General features: G+C 35.6%; 1 protein-coding gene and 1 long non-coding RNA gene across 4 annotated transcripts in view; one reads left to right on the top strand and one right to left on the bottom strand.

Annotated features, from left to right (window-relative positions):
• Adk (adenosine kinase) overlaps window positions 1–16006 on the bottom strand; it is a 328745-nt gene that overhangs the window by 150619 nt on the left and 162120 nt on the right. The window lies entirely within an intron of this gene.
• Window positions 1–16006, top strand: part of LOC150054303 (uncharacterized) — a 68529-nt gene that overhangs the window by 46821 nt on the left and 5702 nt on the right. Inside the window, exon 4 of one of the 3 annotated variants that reach the window (XR_016537848.1) lies at window positions 10147–10229. The exons of the other annotated variants lie outside the window; for them this stretch is intronic. This is a non-coding gene — a long non-coding RNA (uncharacterized LOC150054303). Of the gene's footprint in view, window positions 1–10146; window positions 10230–16006 lie in introns of those variants that run through there. 3 annotated transcript variants of the gene reach the window in all.

Here is a 16006-nt window from a genome sequence, read left to right as displayed (position 1 = left end):
TGAAGCCTGACCTATATTTTTTCTTTTAAAAATATTTTTTATTATCTTTAAGTAGTTGTATGAAGGATTGGCATTTTTAGAAAGCAGTAATATGAATACAAAGCAACTTGATCAATGTCACACCTTCAACATTCTCATCCAGCTTTTTAGAACCCACCTCCTTCCATCACTTTCTTTTGTCAGTTGTAGGACTTCAACTCTGAGTCTGGATGCTGTCTCTGAGCTCTTTAGCTCAAGGCTAGCGATCTAGCACTTGGAGTCACAGTGCCACTTACAGTTTTCTAGTGGTCCTGGACCTTTGTGCTCAGGCTGGCTTTGCACCATGACCCTCAGATATTGGCCTCCTAAATAGCTAGATTTATAGGTGTAAGCCAACAGCACCCAACACTTTAATTTTGTAGGATATACAATGAATGTCTTGATTTCATTCTCCCCATTTCTCTTCTTTATTCATCTGTACTTCCCATTTCGAGTACCTGTTTCCTGGTGTTCATTTTGTTAACATTTTTAATAGTAAATATTATCTAATTAATATTTAAATAAATAGTTTAACTGCTGTAAGATTTATCATTAAATATTTATAGTTAATCCCTATACAGTCTATATTTGACTGTACTTTGAAGAATACTAATAATTTTGGAGTCTTACTTTTTATACTGCTATGGGAGACAATGTTCACTGTGCAACCGTGAGGTTCTTTTTTTTTTCTTTTTTTTATTGTAATTAGTAAAAGGGTTACATGATATTTGCCAGATAGAAGGTGCATTAATTCACATACATTGATACCCTTTCACATGTCTTGGTACCCATTACCCTCCCTCCGTGAGGTTCTTCTAAGGCCACAAAAAGTTATCATGGTTAGGAAGCCATTTTGAATAAGGAGTGAACATATTATAAAACTAAGATGCAATGGCAACTAAGATGAATTGCCTAAGATTTAATATGTCTGGTACATAGAGATCTGTCAAACACAAATCTATCTCAAGAACAGCAAGAAGTTTTATGTTCCTGAGAAATCAAAACAAATTTCTATTATCCTATATGTGCCAGGAGAGTTACTCTTGCTATATCTAATTTTTATCATATTCCTGAGATGTAGTCTAGATACATGTACTAGCACAATTAAACTCCCTCTGGAAAACTGCTGACAAATTCATGACAAAAGTAGTTTAGGTTTGGTCTTTCTGGATTTCTTATTCCATTTCATTATTTATCATTGCCCCAATATTATGATGCTTTTATTCTTGTAATTTTATAAGACAACACAATAGCCAGCAAATTGAATCTTCACCTCGTTTTTGTCTTCAAGAAACTCTTGGCTACAATTGATCCTCTGAATTTCTGAAAGCATTTAAGAATTAGCTGAATTTATATTATTTAATAGAACTACAATTAGAATTACATTGAATCCACAGGTTACTTTGGAAACTGACAAAATTGATTCATAACAATAGTGTATTTTCTAATCAAGAGATTTTAAAATTCATCATTTATTTCAATTTGCAGTTCCTTCAATTATGTTTATAATTTCCTAAGTAGAGACTCCACTTGAAATTTATTAGTTGTGATCTAAATATCAGATACAGTTTTCAAAAGCAACGAAATTTTCTACACAGTGGGGAACTTATACATTTAACTTTAATCAATAATACCAAGTTGTGAGCCAGGCACCAGTGACTCATGCCTGTAAATGTTAGCTACTCAGGAAGCTGAGATCTGAGGATTATGGTTCAAAGCCAGCCCAGCCACAAAAGTATGTGAGATGCTTATCTCCAATCACCAGAAACTGGAAGTGGCTGTGGCTCAAGTGGTAGAATGCTAGCTTTGAGCTGAAGAGCTCAGGGGAAATACTCAAGCCCAGAGTCTAAGCCACATGACCAACAAAATAATAATAATAATTGTAGATTTCATTTGCATTTAACTTATTTGTAATGGTGAAAAATTTTTCATTACTTTATTTCTTTTAATGTAAATTTTCTGTAATTTTATTACTAATTTTATTCTGTGCTCACTTTCCATACTAATTTCTAAAAATTCTTTTGGTTTTGGTGCTGGTCTTGGGGCTCAAAATCAGGGAATGGATGCTTTTCCTCAGATTTTGTGCTTAAGGCTGTAACACTTGAGCTGCTTCCACATCCAGGTTTGGGTTTTTTGTTTTGTGGTTAACTGGAGATTAAGAGTCTCAAGTTCTTTCCTGCCTTGGCTGGCTTCAAGCTCTGATTCTAAGATCTCAAGTAGGAACGTTTACAGGCATGGGATGAACCCAAGATCTTCTGTTTAAAACGCAGGCACTTGGGGCTGGGAGTTTGGCCCAGTGGTAGTGTGCTTGCCTAGCATGCACGAAGACCCGGGTTCGATTCCTCGGTACCACATACATAGAAAAAAAGCCGAAAATGGTGCTGAGGCTCAAGTGGTAGAGCTCTAGACTTGAGAAAGTCCAAGGACAGTGCTCAGAGCACTGTCTGGCAAAAAAAAAAAACCAAAACAAAACAAAACGCAGGCACTTGGCCAAGCAGGCATTGGCTCATGCCTGTAATCCTAGCTACTCAGGAGGCTGAGATCTGGGGATCAAGGTAAAGCCAGCTTGGGCACAAAAGGACCTGAGACTCTAATCTCCAATTAACCTCTAGAAATGGTGAAGTGGGGCTTGATTTAAGGGTAGGGTGGTAGCCTTGAGCTAAAGAGCTCAGGGACAGTGCCCAGGCTGAATTCAAGCCCCATGACCCCCCCCCCCCCCAAAAAAAAGTCAGGCACTTGAACCAAGTGAGCTATAAAGCCATTAGAAATTCTTTAGTAGATACTAATCCTTCCCTATTTCTGTTATACACATTTTCTCTCTCTCCCTTCCTTCCTTCCTTCCTTCCTTCCTTCCTTCCTTCCTTCCTTCCTTCCTCCTTCCTTCCTTCCTTCTTGTTTTTTTTTTTTTTTTGCCAGTCCTGGGCCTTGAACTCAGAGCATGGGCACGGTCCTTGGACATGGTTTTCCTCAATGCTAGTGCTTTGCCACTTGAGCCACAGTGCTACTTTTGGCTTTTTCTGTGTATGTGCTACTGTGGAATCAAACCAGGACTTTGTGCATGCAAGGTGAGCACTCTTATCACTAGGCTACACTCCCAACCCATTATGCACATTTTCTACTCAGTGGCCTGGCTTTTCTGTTTTAAAGGATATAATCTGATAAACAAAAAGAAACGTTCTTTACTGCATTAGCTTACCAATCTTTACCACTGTGCTTACCTCCATGACCATACAGATACTCTTCAAAGTTACAATCCACAGCACCATTATTTTAATGTTCAGTGAGATCAGTTATCTTCCTAAAACTGAATTTAGTGTGTAGCTATATAGACAATGGTTTGGTTATGATTTGTTCCATAGGAGTTGATGTGTTGAAGGCTTTTTCCTTCTTATGGTAATGCTGAGAAGGGGTATAGACATTGAAGAAGTAAGGATTAGAGGTAGGCTCTTAGATGATGGATGGTGTGATATTTACAAGTTAATAAGGTAGTTCTTACAAAACCGAGAATTAGTTCTGGTGAGAGGGAGGGAGCTGTTATAAATGAAAGCCCAACTCTTGAATCTCTCTCTGTCTTCCTATCTCACAACATGATCTCGCCATTGTATGCCACCCACTATGAGATTCTCACCAGATCTGAGAATGCCCTTGTGCCCAAGAAAACAGTACGCTAAAACCCTTCTGTGCAAAGTTAGCCTGAAGTATTTCATTATAATAACAACAAAAGACAAATACATTGTAAAATAGGTATTTGGTATCTTTCTTTTCTTTATGGAAAAAAATTACCAGAACCATGTATTGAATAAACAGCCATTTCCATACAGAGTTGCAATATAGCTCTTTGACAAATCAAATTATTATGCATGAGGAGCCTTTTCTCTGTCTATTGCACTTATCTATAACTGTGATAACAGCACATTCTCTTAATTTAAAAGTTGCTTATTTGGATTTGTGGAGGGACAGTTTTCAATTCATTTTGTTGTCCTTCAGAAATACATGGATTATTCTCCCCCAATTTTTTTTTTTACTGTTGTATGGGATCTTATGGTAATCTTTTACAAAAAATACACTTACATTTTCACTAACATAGTATTGATGTGTCACCTCATTTAGCCAAGAGACATTTTAAACAACAGTTTCAATTTTTTAATAATCTAAAATAAAGCTGTTTTTAATATCTGAAAGCGGCTCAAAACTACGGTGAATGTCTCCTGAAATGCCACTAATGACTAAGGAAAAGAAAATCTGATATATGGTGCATAAAAATAGTAGTAATAAAAAGTAAAGTCATTTTCTATTGTATTACTATGAGACAATTTCCTGGTATTATGAAATAGATTCACAGCCTTCTTCCTTATTTGAATCTTTTATAAGATAGCTGAAACAGAAAGTCACCTTACTCAAATATGAGAAATCAAAACGAACTAGCCAAAAACAAAATCAAAATAAGAAAATGAACAACTAGAATCTGTACAGAATAGAAAAAAAATCTGGAAAAGTAAATAATATATAAAGCATTTAACAGAAATACACAGCAGTAAATCACATAAAATCACAACAAATGCAAGGATCAATTTTATGAATGATGATCCCTACTAAGCCAAGATACCAAAGCATGGGGAAAGCTATGATGAAATATGTTAGTAGAAGGTAACATATAAGCTGGCTGGGGTTAGGTGTATAAGAGGTAAAAACACTGTGGAAATATAGATAACAAACGTAATGATAGAAATACAGTAAAGAGCCAGGTGCAGTGGCTCAAACCTGTAATCCTAGCTATTAGGAGGCTGAGATCTGAGGATTGAAGTTCAAAGCCAACCCAGGCACTAAAGACTGTGAAACTCTTATCTTCAATTAACCACTAGAAAATGGGAAGTGGCACTATGGCTCCAGGGGTAGGCCTTGATCTGAAGAGCTCAGGCACAGCACGCAGGCCCAGAGTTCAAGCTCCATGACTGGGGGGGGAGAGGGAGTCAAACGAAATAGCAGCTAATGATAAATTTTAAGAAAATGATAAAAACAAAAAAGTAAATCTGAAGTAATATAAATCATGTCATGTCAAGGTTCAAAGCCAGCCCAAGCACAAAAGGACCTGAGACTTTTATCCCCAACTAACCCCCAGAAAACAGGAAGTGGGGCTTGGCTCAAGGGTAGGGTGGTAGCCTTGAGCTTGAGCACAGGGACACCGCCCAGGCCAAGTTCAAACCCCATGACCCCCCCCCCAAACCCCAACACACACACACAAAAAGATAAAGCAGTTTCAAAAATATATTACAAAGTACTGAAATAAAAACATGCAACTGAAAATCCAATAAGTGACAATAAAGAAATGAAGTGAGATTAGAAAAAAGTGACAGAATGTGTTACCTTTTTTCCCTTTTCATGTGAATGAAAAGGAAGATAAATGAAGATGATGACACAACACACACAACCAGAAACACTAAGGAAAACTGAAATAAGTAATGTCTAAAATATAATCTGAAAAATATAATCAGAAAATTTAAATCTCCATAAAGACTTACTGTATATCTGGGATTACCAGCCCTAAATAATCATATTTAAGATACATTCTGATGTAGACTATGATGATACAAAACTTTCATGGGGCTGTCATGCAAAACAAAACAAAATTACAAGAATAAGAGAATTAGGCTGGCATTACTTTTCAAAAGCCATCTACAAACCAAAACATTTAGATCACTGTTTTCAAGAAATGAAGTCAGAGACTTCATTTTGAAGACATGAAATCAAGTCAAGCTGTCTTTCAACTACCAAATGTATAGCATCATACTGAACACAAGAACTTTTTTTTTTTTGCCAGTCCTGGGCCTTGAACTCAGGGACCTTATAAGCACCCTCATTAGGCTTTTTTCTCAAGGCTAGGGCCCTACCAATTTAGCCAAAACACCACTTTCAGCTTTTCTATGTATGTGGTACTGGGGAATTGAACCTGCATCTTCATGCATGCTAGGCAAGCACTCTACCACTAGGCTAAACTCCCAGCCCCTGAACACAAGAACTATTGAATACACATACCTTTTCTAGAGAATTCATAGGAAGATATGCTCCATATAAGGAAAAGATGGATTAGAAAAAACTCAAAGGGAAGTGGAAGCACTAACTTTATTCAATGAAGAAGTATACTTGAAAAAATTAAATATATGAAAGAACAGCTTATACAGTATATGCATGCTAACAAAGTAGAATTAATATGTTAAAGTGGCTCATGCCTGTAATCCTAGCTACTTAGGAAGCTGAGATCTGAGGATCATGGTTTGAACCCAGCTTGGGCAGAAAACTGACTGTGAGACTCTTATCTCCAATTAACCACTAAAAACCAGAAGTGGCATTGTGGCTCCAGTGGTATAGCACTAGCCTTGAGCACAAAGAAGCTCAGAGACAGGGCCCAGAAACAGAGTTCAAGCCCCATGACTGACAAACAAACAAACAAACAAAAAATGCAATACAAAAAGTTAAAAGAAGAATGAAGGAAAAAAATGCAGAAAAAAATGATTGTGTAAGTAATAAAAATTGAAAACGGCATTTACAATGGAAATATCATGAGGAAAAGGGTGATTAAGGTCTTATATATACTTGTATAGTACAATTAAAATAATGTAAAATGTATAACACATACACCAAAGCTAAATACTAAGTAACACAAACCTTTGAAAATAATATAAAAGAACATTTTAACAGCAAAGAAAATATACCACAAAGAGATGAAAATAGCATGCACAATACACACAGTAATTATACCACAAGACAACATTCTAGAGTTGAGGCCAAATATGCCAGACACTTAGTAAATCTATAATCAAATCACCTTGGGGAACAAAACAGCAGTATATAGCAAAGAAATTCTAAACCAATATTTCTAAGTAACTAAAAGGGATACAGAAAGCTAAACCAGGCCAGTGGGAACAGCAAGAAAACAGAAGTTCCAATCTTGATGTAGCTATATATGTGAGAATTTTCTAGAAATAACATCTAAATCTATAACTGGAAACAATATAGTATTCTAGTAAAGATATAAAAATTCAAAATTAATAAAAAAATCTGTTGGTGACCCAGCAAAAAGATCAAAGAAGTGAATAAGGAAGGAAACTAGAATACAATTGGTCTCACCTCATTAATTTTGAACAAATGTTTACTAGATATATACTAATTATATTAAATTCTAGTTTATAGGCCCTTGGAAATCAACATGGAACAAATCAGACCAAATCCCTTTACTATAGATCCTTGTATACTACGAGACAGAGGCAGAAATTACACAAATAAACAAAGGAATATGTGAATATGTGTGTGTGTATGCACCAGATAGCAGAAACATAAAGCTAGATACGAGAACTGAGAATTGCCAATAAAGCAAGATATGTTAGTGCTGAAACTCTTCAAAGCCTCATTTAAAATAGTGTAACAATGGAGTGATGCCCATTTTCTCAAGAAACCCTAGCTAAGAATTTTACTATCTGTCCAAACTGTCATGTAAGCATAATGAAGAAACACAAAACTGAACATAAAAGAACTTGGGAAATATAGTTTATGACTTTAGGAATATACTACTAAGAACAAACTTCAGCAAACTATTAGGGAAAGCTTGGCTGTGAAAATTGATTCTGGTCTTATTGTTGAACTCTTAAGAAAAGTAAATGCTGGGCCTGGTGCTCAAACCTGTAATCCTACCTACTCATGAGGCTAAGGCAGGAGAATCAGGGTTTGAAACCATCCTGGATAGAAAAATCTCTGACTCTCTTATGTACCATTACCTGGCAACAAGCTGGAAGTGGAGATATAGTTCAAGCAGTAAAGCACTGCTCTGACCAAAAGGGAAACAAAAAGAGCTGAATGTAGTGGGGGTGGAAGATGGGGACATCCTCAAGCACTATAAGGGGAAAAGGGAACAAAAAATATTTTGGAAAAAGTAAGGAGAGTTACAGAACAGAATCTGAATGTTATAAATCTTGAAAAGTGAGAGAATCTGAGTTTAAATAAGATTTCTTCACCATTTATAGGCAAGGGTCATGGAAATGCTGAAGTTGTGAGAAATCATGCAACTGAGGTCTAAGTATACTTTAAAATACAAAGGAAGAAAATACTTTACAAGTAAGAAATTACAAGTGAGAATTAGTATTTTAAATAAGCTAATTAATTAGTATAACGTTACAGATGTAAAGATAAAACCTAGAATAAAAATAAAGTTTCACACAGAGAAGAGTACTTACAAACCAAAACCCCTCAAAAGACAGGAAGTATAATATGAAGAGCCATACTTTCTACTATAAACTGTAAATTACCTAAGAAAAATGAACAACTGATTTACACAAGACTAGATCTTGTGAAAGAAGCCAGAAACCACAGGCTATGTATACCATATGATTTCATTTATATAATACTCTAGAAAATACAAAATGATAGCAATTTAAACAGAGTGGTGATTCCTAAGACATGTAGGTATGGAGAGGAGTTGTGGGGCTTGAACTCAGGGCCTGAGCATTGTCCTTGGGCTTTCTCAAGGCTAGAGCTCTACCACTTGAGCCACAGCACCACTTCCAGCTTTTTCTTTTTCTTTTTTTTTGCCAGTCCTGGGCTTGAGCTCAGGGCCTGAGCACTGTCCTTGGACTTTCTCAAGGCTGGAGCTCTACCACTTGAGTCTCAGCATCACTTCCAGCTTTTTTCTATGTATGTGGTACCAAGGAATCGAACCCGGTTCTTCGTGAATGCTAGGCAAAGCACTCTACCACTAGGCCAAACTTCCGGTCCACTTCCAACTTTTTCTATGTATGTGGTACTGAGGAATTGAACCCGGGTGTTCGTGCATGCCAGGCGAGCACTCTACCACTAGACCAAGCTCCAGGCCCCAAGAGCAACAGTTTCAAATGCTTATGTTTAGAATAGGTAGTGATACATTCTTGATTCTGTGTCAAAAATGTCACTGTATACCACAGTGAATTACTTTTAGTGAAGAAGCACAACTTATAAAGTATTAATACTGATGTATGAGGAACTCAAGGTAGAAAATGAACTGTGATAAATTAGTCTATGTTACATGGGTGTGATGTAACTTAATACAAGTCCTGGAAAAGAAAAGAAGATAACGGTAGCAAACAATGTTTTGTCTAGATACTAAAAGATAAAGTAAAAACAGCAGATAAATATGGCATTTCCAGTAAAGTTGTTTATGACAGGTAAGATTCAGAAATTTCCAAACTGCTATATCTGTATACTAAAGTTGGGAAAATAAGCAAATATATACAAAATAATGACAACCAACTTTCGCAAATAAGAGAAGTTACCAATAAGGAAAAGGGATATACTAACACCGGGGAGCTAGACTTGTCAGAAATGCTACTATAAACTTTATTTGTACATACAGATATATTATATATAAATATATAATTATATATATTGTATATAATATATATATACAGATATATTATATATAATATATGTCAATTACTGCTTTATTTTGCTTTGTAGATATTTTGTTTCTTTTTGCAAATTGTCATTTTGTGGCACCTCTGCAATGAGCAGGGCAATTGGTACCATGTTATAATAGCATGTGGTTGCTTTGTCTCAGAATATTTTGGTAATTCTTGAATATTCCATACCTTTTTTATTATTTATGATCTTTTAAAATCATTCTGATGTGCCGCAATCTGTGCCCATGTAGATTGCAAACTTGATGAATGTGTATCCTGACTGACCATTTCTATATCTCTTCCTATAGTTCTCCTTGAGTCATTCTGTTCCCCAAGTAACAACAACATTCAAATTAGGCTGATTAATAACTTCATGGCCTCTTAAGTGTTTAAATGAAAGATGAGCAAATGTTTCTTGCTTTAAGTAAAAAGTTAGAAATGGTTAAGCTTGGAGAAAGAAGCATGCCAAAAGCTGCCTAACAATCATCTTCTGAGTGCAAAGGAAAAGTTATTGAAGCAAATTAAAGTACTACTCCAGAGCATGCATGGATAAGAAAGCAAAGCAGCTTTATTGCTGATCAGGAGAAAGTTTAACAGTCGAGATGAAAGACTAAACTAGTTTCTTGTAACCCAAAGCTAGTTCATAACAAGATCCTAACATAATCCTTATTTCTATGGACCTAACAATGCCCTTATTTCTGTACAGACTGAAGAAGCAACAGAAGTTCATAAAATTTAAAGGGGAAAAAACAGTAAGTGCTTATATCGAGGCTGCAACAAATTATTCAAATGGAGGTAAGGTAGTTGATGAAGGGCCCATTTTCTACAAAGGGTTTTCAATGCATATGCAGAAGCCTTGTATTGAAAAAGGAGGACTTCACTGCTAGAGAGGAGAAGTCAATGCTTGGCTTCAAAGCTTCAAAGGCTAGGCTAACAAGCTAGCAAACTCAAGTAAAAGTTAATGCATCTTTACCATTCTGAATACCATTAGGGTCCTTAAGAATTACATTAAATCAGTCTATATGTGCTTATAAAAGGACAACAAAGCCTGGAAGATACCACATCTGTTTAAAACATGGTTTGCTGAATTACTTTAAGCAGACTGTGGAAATCTACTGATCAGGCCCAAAGATTCTATTTAAAATATTACTGCTCATTGACAGTATTGCACCAATGGCTAACACCTATAATCCTAGCTACTCAGTAGGCTGAGATCTTAAGAATTCTGGCCTGCAGACAGCCCAGGCAGACAATTTATTTATTTATTTATTTGCCAGTCCCAGGCACTGTCCCTGAACTCCTTTTACTCAAGGCTAGCACCCTACCACTTGAGCCACGGCACCACGCCTGGCATTTTGTGAGTAGTTGATTGAGATACATCTCACAGACTTTCCTGCCTAGGGTGGCTTCAAACCATGATGCTCAGATATCAGCTTTCCAAGTAGTTAGGATTACAGGCATGAGCTGAGCCACACTTGCCAGGCCAGGCAGACAATTCTAAGACTATTTCCAATGAAACACACAAACACACACACACACACACACACACACACACACACACACACACACGTACGTGCGTATCAGTCTGTCTAAATAGATAGTGATATTTGTGATAGACTAGGGCAAAGTATGTATATAGATGTATGTGCATGTGTACACATATGTATACATATATGGTTAGTATCTATGATAGATATCTATGATAGATAAGACAGACTGTAAGGCTTCTAGGAAGGAGTGACCATTCTAGAAACCATTAAGTCCACTCATTTCTCAAGAGAAAAGATGAAAGTATAAACATTAACAGAAGTTTGGAGTACATTGTTCTAAATCTTTAGGATGCATTTGGAGCTAATGCTTCTTTACCATTCTGGATATCATTAGGGTCCTTAAGAATTATACTAAATCTAATACAGATTTTCAATACAGAGTTTTGGTGGAGGAAGTATATGTGCAGCTGTGCTGGAAACAGTAAGAGAGAGGAAGAGAAAGAGAGTGGAACTTGAAGATGTGAATAAACAAACTGCTTCAATTCCAGGATAAAACTTAAGTCAACTTCTGGTGAAGATGCTGTCAACATTCATGAGATAACAACAAATGTTGGTAGAGATATTATATAGGCAACATGTGAGGGGATTGATCTCAAATTTGAAATAAGCTCTCTGGGCAAATTGCCATAAAATAGTACCACCACACATTATAGAAAACCTTTTTTTTTTTTTGCCAGTCCTGTGCCTGAGCTCAGGGCCTGAGCACTGTCCTTGGACTTTCTCAAGGCTAGAGCTCTACCACTTGAGCCTCAGCACCACTTCCGGCTTTTTTCTATGCATGTGGTACAGAGAAATCGAACCTGGGTCTTCATGCATGCTAGGCAAGCACTTTAACCACTAGGCCAAATTCCCGGCCCCTAGAAAACCTTTTTGTTCAAGAAAGAAACAATCAGTGTGGTAAACTTTGCAGCCTACTTTTAAAAGATTGTTATAGCCACTCCATTTTTTTTTTAGCAGTGGAAGAAAGAAAGGAGGGCAGGGGAGAGGTGAAGAAGGAGGAAGATAGGAAAGGTTAGGGTGAGCAGGTAAGAAAAGGAGAGAATACTAGAGAAGGGATCCAAATTAGAAAGTATCATTACCTCGTAAAGACATGATCTTATATTTAAATGTCTAAAGAATACATGAAAATCTTATTGGAGCTAGTGAATGAATTCATCAAAATGAACACTGATGAATCAAAAAAAAAAAAAAAAAAAAACCAAACCTAAAATGAGGCAATAAGCTTACCAATGCCCAGAGTGTGAGGACAGCCTGAGCAATATAATGAGACAACAGGGGCTCACCTAGCATGCACGAAGAAAAAGCCATACATAGAAAAAGCCAGAAGCGGTGCCGTGGCTCAAGTAGTAGAGCTCTAGCATTGAAAAAGTACAAGGATAGTGCTCAGGCCCTCAGCTCAAGCTTCATATTTACAATTAACAAACAGAAAACCAGAAGTGGCATTGTGACTCAAAGTGGTAGAGTGCTAACCTTGAGCTGAAGAGCTTAGGGACAGTGCCGAGGTTCAGGGTTCAAGCCCCATGACTGGGAATGGGGGTGTGGGTGGGGAAGAAAATATAGTATAAAAGTTTGGCAAGCAATTCAAAACAAAAATGAGCTAAGGACTTAACAGATATTTTCCCAGAGAAATAAGAAGAGAATTACACTACTATCCAGCAATCTCACATCTGGAAATATATTCAAAAGAATGGAAAATAGGATGCTGATGAGATATTTCCACATTCATGTTCATTGAAGGATTATTCACAATGTTTGAGAGCTGGCATAGCAATCTAAATACCTATGAACAGATGCACATATAAAGAAAATGTGATGGGGGTGGTGGAGGAAAAAGGGGACAAAAACATGAGAAGTAATGCACCTACTACCTGACGAATGTAACTGTAACTCCTCAATACATTACACCAACAATAAAAGAAAAAAGAAAAAAAAGAAAATGTGACATATAAACACAACAGATAATTTCAATTTGATATATAAAAATCTTATTACATATTACAGCATAAATAGACCTGAAGACATTATACTAAGTGGAATAAGCCAGTCATAAAATATAAATACAGTGTGGTTGCAACTAATGTAAGGTATCCCAAATAGCTGAATTCATAACCAAGGAGTAGAGTGACAGTGCTGTAGGACTTTGTGAAAGGGGGAAAGCAAAGACTTTAATATTTATAATAGTGACAGTTTCAGTTTTGAAAGAGATCTGTTGTAACATACTGTGTCTATTATTGTTTCCATACTTTAAAATGGTTAAAAAGGTAAAGTTCATGTGTTTTTAATTATGTTAAAAAACTATATCACAAACATAACATTATACCTTATGTACATTATGATTTGAAGAAAAATAACAGTGGTGAACTATTTTTATTGGGTTGAAAGGAACAATTTTAATATGGATTAGGTATAGTAAGATTACAATAAAAACAGGTATATTTAACAATGATAACACATAGATGGGTAGTTGTACAGGCTGTACAGATGTTTATTGTGTTATATTTTGTCTATAAGTTTTCCATAAATAAAATATTCAAAAAATTGGAGTTATAAAACTTTCAAACTGGAATATTATTTAAAGATAATGCTAGTTGTCTTTTGGTTTTAGAAGAACAGTATAAATCCAGAAGTTATTAAACTTACAAATCATAGAAATGAGTGGCAAAATTATTCCTGATAATATTCAGAATCCAATGTCATCTAATGCTCTATCCACTCAGAAGATAAAATTAACTCCTTCACAAAGGCTTTCTTTAGGAATATAGAGTATATATAATAAGTTTTATAGATAGTAGCTAGCTACAGTGTTAAAATAATCATCAACATTTATTAATAGATGACACAACAGCAAGTCATATCTAAACAAATTTTTAAACACTGCCTATGGAAGTTTTGAAATAACAAATGTATTGACTTTAAAAAGCACAGGAGGCTGGGAGTTTGGCTTAGTGGTAGAGTGCTTGCCTAGCATGCATAAAGACCTGGGCTGTATTCCTATGTACCACATACATAGAAAAAGCCTAAGTGTTGCTGTGGCTCAAGTGGTAGAGCTCTAGCCTTGAGAAAGTCCAAGGACAGGGCTCAGGCCCTGAATTCAAGCCTGAGAACTGGCCAAAAAAAAAAATTATAGTTCTTTCATTTGAGATCCTCACCTATGAAGTATCAAAACAATCCAAAGACACTTCTTTCACGCAGCCTGGAGGGCAATAAAATAATCTTGAAGATGGTAAGGAGGAAGGTTCTCCTTAACACATAAAGAAGATCAGTGCTGCTACCCATGTTTTTTTTTGTTTTGTTTTGTTTTTTAAATATCAGTAGCTATACTACAATGCCATCATCTCTTCTCCAATCAGAATCATTGTCCACATGAGACTCAAATAGAAACAGTATCAAATGGAAAAGGGCACTTGGAAAGAGAAGAATAGTTGTATTTTAATAGTATAATAAAATCCAAAAGTGAAGAAGAAAAAATTATCTATACAGTATAGTGAGAACAAATGTGAAAATGTGGAATACAGGGAAAAGATAAAGTCCCTGGGTTTGACAACAGTCTAATAGTAACTACTGAGAAATGTGACCTTTCTCTACTGAACTCCCCTCATTGCTACCCTAGTGCTGGGGGCAGGGCATTCTGGGCAAACCCTTTTCCACTAACCAAAGTTAACAGAAATGAAGTAAAATTGTAAAATCAATTACAATACAAAATAACATTTTATACTCAATGATTCTGCAACAAGAAAGAGCATTTAATGTTTATAGTTAAACAAAAACGTATACTAGAAAGTAATACTTATGAAAAGTTTTCATGAAAAATTCAGAGGAAAACAAAAGAGTAATCCATAATTCAATCTTGTACAGATAAAATGAATATTTTTAATAGGAATTTTCAACTAACATAAAAACATAAGTTCATTTCACATAGTCTTATTACACTGTGAAGTTATCTGGACAATTTTTATGAAATCATTTTTAATTATAGCAATGAATATAATAAGCCATATTTTTTATCTCATTCTTTCAGACTTTAAGTCTAATCAGGATTGTGAAATGAAAGGCAGAGGAGAACCCGTAAGATCTAATATATAACTTCAGATTAACACCATGTAGTAGCTTTCTGTGTTATCAACTCAAGCTGCAGAAGTCCAGAAATAGCAGTTCATTGTTTTCCACTGAACCACATACCCTAGTAACTCAGCTTGAAAACAGGCTCACAATGGTGGTACAGTGGTAAAAGGTGCAAATAAAAATATTTATGTATTTTGTTTTAATACTAAAAGATGTCACTTTCTCTTCTGTGAAGTCATTTACTATCACTACAAAATGACAACATAACTAAAAGTTATAATTGCACTGATCTATGCTAATTAAAGAAAAATTTCAATTTTTATTGCATTCTTTTCTGTAATGAAATCTACAATGAATTACTAAGACATTATATATACATACAGTAATGCAAAGGTGTACATATTTATACAAGTGTCATATTGCTGTTCTTCAGCAACTTTGTTAATTTTATAAATTAGATTTATTGAAGTAGATTGAGGATTTTATTTATCACATGTAAATATCACTATATTACCAAACACTTCAAGTACCAGACATTAAATGAAGACATGACATTTCAGCTAACGAAGCAAAGCCATTTATCGTAAAATTCTCTTTCTACAGAAAGAGAAACCTTTAAAAATGGCCTTAAAGTTTGCAAAAATCAGCAATTTTAATCTATCTACTTTCTTTTGACCTTTACACTCAACCTCAAAAAAATGTTCGCCAACATAAATTCGATCTCAAAAGGCTGCTGCAGATCTCATTTTCTGCTGTTTTTCCATTAGGTATTTATGGGACTTGCTAGTGTTACAAGGGACTAGTAAAACACCAAAGTAATCCTGCAGTTCCTGTGTATGAATTCAGCTTTTCCCTTTGAGATGATAACTTCCCCTGCCCCCTTGCCAAGGCCTTTGCAGATTTGAGTATAAATAAGACCATAGGTGTAATGTTTTATTTCAAGAAGTCGAATGG

This window comes from Megascapheus bottae, chromosome 15, assembly GCF_031878675.1.
Source record: "Megascapheus bottae isolate mThoBot1 chromosome 15, mThoBot2.hap1, whole genome shotgun sequence".
NCBI classification, from domain to species: Eukaryota; Metazoa; Chordata; class Mammalia; order Rodentia; family Geomyidae; genus Megascapheus; species Megascapheus bottae.
The sequence above is the reverse complement of the archived record's forward strand: the minus strand, read 5'-3'. Positions and strand labels throughout refer to the sequence as shown.